This window comes from Solea senegalensis, linkage group LG14 (genome assembly GCF_019176455.1).
Source record: "Solea senegalensis isolate Sse05_10M linkage group LG14, IFAPA_SoseM_1, whole genome shotgun sequence".
NCBI lineage: Eukaryota > Metazoa > Chordata > Actinopteri > Pleuronectiformes > Soleidae > Solea > Solea senegalensis.
In genome coordinates this window covers 22305349-22311902 of record NC_058034.1, presented here as the reverse complement: position 1 = coordinate 22311902, position 6554 = coordinate 22305349, and positions in this window count along the sequence as shown.

Genomic DNA, 6554 nt, shown 5'->3' with positions numbered 1-6554 from the left:
ATCCCGACAAATTAAAAGCTTCTCCTCAAACTCACAGACACAACTCTTACTATCAGTCGACCTTAAGAAGCCATTAGTGTGCAAGCTGTATCTTGCCTCTAATAATAAGGAATGAGGCAGATGGGGCGAGGGTGGGAACATCGGGACTACGCCTTGGATACACACCCTAAAATTATATAACTCTCTGTACCAGAGGGAAAAAACCGTGGGTAAATGTGATTCAGGTTCAGTTGTTTCTGTTACTGTTCAGTTACGGCAATCGTCGTCTTTTGACTCAGTTTAGTGCTTTATCTGAAATATCTTCAGGAGCAAGGGGCTTTCAGGACCAGTGGGGACGCTTTAGGTTTGGCCCTCAAAACTCACCGCTGTGTGGTCAGGACAGAACATTCAGTCTTCTCGACTACGACATAAAATCCACTCACTCCCAGCATTCACACCATTGTACACATTGCCCTGTCTCTAATATCGGTCGGGACAATCTGGCTTTCTCCAAATCTTGGAGTCCATACGCAAACCTACAGCCTTGTTCAGGAGTTAACTACAACTGGCCTTGCTTTGCTTTGGTTGAAGACATTTTCACTTCTTATCCAAGAGGCTTGTTCAGTTCTATGCACGTCAGTCATGCATACAGACACAGAGCTCAACACTTTCTCATAGTGAGTGACACTACAGCATTCAGAGCTCTTAAAAAAATGCTGTTTTGGCCAAAGGTGCAAGTATCTGTGCAGGTTTATGGGCGTGTAAGGGCGTGTTCTCGTAATTTGCCACAGGGAAGACAACGATGCTGAGGTGGGACTTTTGGTGTCTGAGAAAAAATGTTGAGGCCGTTTATTACCTGAATGAATCATTTGTAGAAATGCAAGAACACCCGAGATCTGGGACGTGTAAAAGTGCAGCACTGCTGGGTTTCATCGTCCACATCCCAAAATAAGAAGAGCCAAAACTATTCTGCAACCCCATCACCCTCCACCACGTCTGTAATTAGAGATTCTCCAGCTAATGGAAAACAACACTTTGCAATAAATCAGAAATGGCAAACACTCCATAATGGACTCATTCTCAGTTGCCTCTTGCAGTTTAATTCACACAAATGACTCGCAATTCTAAACACTTAGAGACACACACACACACACACACACACACACACACACGCTACATTCCTCAATTGCTGCAGAGTTTATTGTGTGGCAGGGCGGTGCACAGAGCGGCTCCATGAGCTGCAGCTTCTGAGGCTCACCAAGCATACCATAATGTCATCAATTTTATTAGCATTACCATGATTTATGGTTGTGGACCAAAGTCATGAGGAAAAAAACCTTCCAAGGCATGTTCATCATTTCACAGTCGATGTGAACGTCACAGAAACACGCACAGGATCGTACGTCGCTTGAATTTGACTTTCGTTTTCTTTTAAATTTTCTAAGAATCTCCATGACAACATTCTGCTCAATGTCAAATGAGGTCAATATATGAGGGCCTTTGGTGGAGTTTGCATGTTTTCCCCGTCTACACATGCGTTTTCTCCAAGCTCTAGAGCACGGCTGTCAAACTCATTGTAGTTCAGCGGCCACATGCAGCACAGTTTGATCTTGACTGGGCCGGACCAGCCCAATAATAGCAAAATAACCTACAAACAACAAGCACTCAAAGTGTTTCCCTTTGTTTTACATCAAATTCATTATCTTTTTACAAAAACAACCTGAAAAATCTTGAGAAAAACAAGAGCAATTTCAACAATATTATGCCTAAGTTAACCATTTACCAAGGCACAAAACATTTGGCCACAGGGATCTGGAACTGAAAATGATTCTAAGACTCTAATCATACTGTGAAATTTTCACAAATTCATCCTGGGGCCCAGATTGGACCCACTAGTGATCCTGTTCTAGAGCCTAGTGGACACTCTAAATTGGCTCTCTCTCTCTAGGGGTCGCCCTAGATTCAGCCCGTCCATTTGTTTCAGCTTGGGAGCGGCACTTGGACGACACTGGATGTTCTAATGGCGAGCAATGGGGATTGGACACCTTGCTTAGGGGTATCCCAGCACTTGACCTGTTGGGATTTGAACCAGCAAACCCTCCAGTAATGAGCCAAGTTCCCTTTCTACTAGGGTTAGTATGAACCCCGCCTGTCGCCCTGTGCCAGCTGGAATTGGCCCCACTGCAACTCTCATGTGGAGGGTAAAGTGGTGAGTGGGTGACATGAAACTGCACTCGCTGATGCTGTCATTCAATGATAATAGACATGGAGAAACAGAAAAGTAATATGTTCAAACAAGGTGGGTTAAAAATATTCAGATATCTGTTTATGACATGTTTTAAGAAATGATCGTACTAATGTAACAGCACATAGAGTCAAAGCTCTGCCTCCAAACCCTTTTTTTGTCACATTTGTTTTTATGGCCCTGTCCATTTACATCTAACAACCTCTATCTTGTGAAGAGAATTCCAGTGTGTTTTAGAGGCTTTTCTGCATAAATATGGTGAAATGCATGCTTTAGTGTGCTCATTGATTCTCTCTGAACTATTCTCAAATGGAGTGATCTTTATTAGTGTCGAGTAGAGAGAGCTAATACTATTCAACCAAAGTTACTATCATTTAGGATCAGCTGTCAAACTTGTTTTTCCTGCGAGTTCCACCCATTGGCTGCAGGCAGGTGTTTGACAAGCATGTGTGTGTGTGTGTGTGTGTGTGCATGTGTGTGTGTGAGACAGAAGAGTGAGTGGATGAGAGAAGGGCGTGAAGACTAAAAATGGATTAAGAAGTTCATGAGGAGAGCAGTGAGATGAAGCAGCGTGGTCATTGTTTCTGACTGAGATTCCACTGCCTGCGTCACAGACAGCAGTTTGCCCTAAAGCTCCATCACAAAGTGTAATTATACCTGTTTTCAGGTTAAAACTAGTGTATATGGGAATCTAGTGCTGTGTTTTTTGTGTTTTTGTACTGACCCAGGTGCAGATCTTCTGCTGCCTCTTGATACTTCAAATTGCCTTTCTTTCTACTTCAGAAGCATTTCTCACCTTCATTTTCGAATTAGCACGAGGCCCATTTTATATAAACCCTCATTTTATAAACACCAAAGCTGTGCTGTAAGAGATTGAGCCTCTCGTCTTATTTATTGTTGGATTTCACTACAGGACCACGCCCCCCTGCACTGCTCTCCACTTACGTCGCAGCCCAACAGGTGGCATTTTTCAAAATCAGGAACTGGGCAGGGTTTAGCCTCGGGCATTACTACACGCTTCCCCTGTGCTGCTAACCTGTGAGCTATACCGGCGGGGCCCTAGACCTAGGTCCTTTGCAGGTTTTAGACCTAGGCCCCCAGCAGGCGCAATCATGCCGGGCAGGTTACAAGTGAGAGGACAGACAAAAGGCAGCACCTGGCCCTCCAGGTTGGGGGTTGGGTGTGAGGCCAACAACCTCACTCCGTGAAACTGAAACTATGACTTATCTATTCACGAGACCCCAGGGCCTGACAGGACACTCCAGCCTAGCAGCAGCAGGCACCATGACAGCTCCTGTTGAAAGCCTAGCTCAGGAAGTCAGAAGCGGAGTCTCCTTGGCCCTAAAAGTACCATCAGGATTGGAACATGGAATGTTCACGCTATGTATGAAATGTCAAAGACAGCCCAAGTAAGCAGAGACATGCTGAACTACAACCTAGATGTGCTTGGAGTACGTGAATGCAGATGGACTGGTTCAGGACATAAAGTAACTTCAGAGGACCCTATGGTAAAGACAACCAACATGCTAATGGTGTAGCCCTCATATTAAACAAACAAGCAAGAAAAGCACTCCTTGAATGGGAACCCATCAATGACAGACTAATAAGAGCCAGATTTGATTCAAGATTCTGCAAACTAACTATTACAATGTTATGCCCCTACGAATGAAGCAGAGGATGACATTAAAGATGAGCAACTACAAGGAGAAATTTGTCAAATCCCACAAAATGACATGATTATGGCAATGGGAGACCTGAATGCCAAGGTTGGCAGTGACAACAGTGGGAGGGAAAATGCCATGGGCCAGCATGGATGTGGAAACGACAATGGTGAGAGACTTGATTTCTGTCTAAGCAACAGACTTATGATGGGTGGAACAATCTTCCCACACAAAACCATCCACAAGCTGACCTGGACTTCCCCAGATGGGAAGATGGGACATACCATTAATCAGATTGACCCATGTCATGGTAAACAAGAAGTGGCAAAGATCTCTACTAGATGTAAGAGTCTACTGGGGAGCAGATGTCGGTAGTGACCGCCACCTGATAGTGACCAAGGTTAGACTGAAGTTAAGAGCAACACCCCCCACCAAGCAAGGTGATATATACAAACTGTGTACCCTAGAAACCAGACATGAACTTGCCCTTGAGCTAAGACATCGCTTCAAAGCCCAGGAGAACCTAGAAGATGAAAGAGAACAAGACATTGTAGAAACAACATGGAATACCATAACAAAAGTGTACAGGGAGAAAGTCTGAGGCTATAGAAATAAGAATGACAAGGCGTGGATAACACATGAGACTTGGAAAAAAGTTGAAGAAAGGAAAATAGCAAAGTCCCAACGGGCAAAATACACATACAAAAACAAAGACAAAGAGGTTAAACGGAATGCTCCATGTTATAAGAGAGCCTTTGTTGAGAAGCTAGCATCTGAAGCAGAAAGGGCTGCCACAAAGACTAGTGAACTAGTCTTTTGGTAATCCTATATGGATTACCAAAAGACTCAGTAGACAGAACAGTGTCTGCTTCAAAGACAAACAAGGTAAACTGCTTACGAATGAAAAAGAACAAGCAGAAAGATTGGCCCAACATTTGTTGAATAGACCGGAACCGGATGAGCCAGGGGATCCTGTACCGCCTGATGATATTCCTATCAATACAAACCCACCCACCCTAGAAGAAGTAGAATCAGCAATAAAAGCCATGAAAAACAACAGAGGATAAGTAAGTACTACTACACGACAACACTGATATTCTGTTAAACCAATTCTAATTTTAAACCAAAGCCACGTCAAGTCTTGAACTTCCAAAGTCATTTTTTTAAAATGTCCTCATTTTACAAAATCTATCAGTGAATACAAGGAACAATCACATAACTGTCAAACTTGGCAGACAACTTACTCAGGACACCAGTGTGTGCAGTTCCGACTTTGGCAGTGTTTGGATGAGAAATGTAAGAGATATATCACTCACTATCAATCGCGTCCATACTTTTCCATAAAAGAGTCCATTTCCAAACCATTTCATGCTTTAAAAATGTCCCCTCTTTGCAAAATGTACCCGCTTGTCTCATCCGTTTGCAAACTGCCCTCCGTTTAACAGATGGTTTGGTTCCAACTTTCCAAAAGTGTCATCGTGCTCCAGTTTTGCCTGTGCATTTCTAAAAATGTCAAACTCAAACCTGAACTCCAAAAATGTCCTCACTGTCTACATTTGTTTAAACTGTCCGTGTTTATCTTTTCCCAAAAGCTATAGTGACATTTTTAAACTGTCTCACTGTCAATAAATATCCATGTCTCATGTTCCAAAAATATTATTTGACTCACCACAGTCTATCTAAGTCTCACCTTATAACATTCCCATATAGATTACAATATGTTTTTTCCCCAACTTGTCTGAAAGAGACATTTTGTTTATGTCATTTTATGAGTTAATTACCACTCACCGTGCTGTGCATGTCCTCCCTCATGACCCCATTTATCTTTATCTTGCCATGCTGGCATCAAACATGAAGTAGAGTATAGCTGGCAGCGGAGACACTCACACAAAAAAAGGTTTTGGCACTGAATACAAAGCTTGTCTAATAACATGTAGGTCTGCTTAAGTAAGTCTACGCCAGATCCGCCCAACACTGAGAGGTAAATCTTTTCACCTCCCTCAAGCTTTCTGCATCTATTTAAAGATATTTTTATCTGTGTTTTCATGCTCACATTGAAAATGTGCATCAAAACAGAAACCCAAAATATGTGTCGTTACCTTGTAAAACCCTGAACTGTCACTTTAAACTCAGCAGACACGTTTCTTCACTTTAAAGCTGCAGTGTGTAAAGTTTTTTAAATAAAAAAAAAAGAAATAGAACTAATGAATTAAACAAAAATATATAAATGAGGAAGCTGAAGGAAGTACCTCTTCCCTGGTGTGTCACAGCAGAGAGGGAATGCCAAAATAAATATCGGGATACCATAACTTCAATTTTGTGAAAATATCGTATCGTGACTGAATTGTTGTCATATCATGACTTAAATATTGTGACAATATCGTATCATGACTGAAACATCATGATAATATCGTATTGTGACTTAAATATCGTGATAATATTGTATTATGACTGAAATATGGTGATAATATTGTATCAGGACTTAGATACCTTGATAATATTGTGACAATAATATCACATTGTGGTGTCTCTGGTGAAGCTAAAATTACAACAAATGCTGTGTCTGTCATGTTTGTGTCACTGTAGCTCAGTCGTTCACACAGTAAATGTTACATTTTTATCCATTGATGCGTCGCTTCGCAGTTTTTGCGAATAAAATCCAGCGTCAA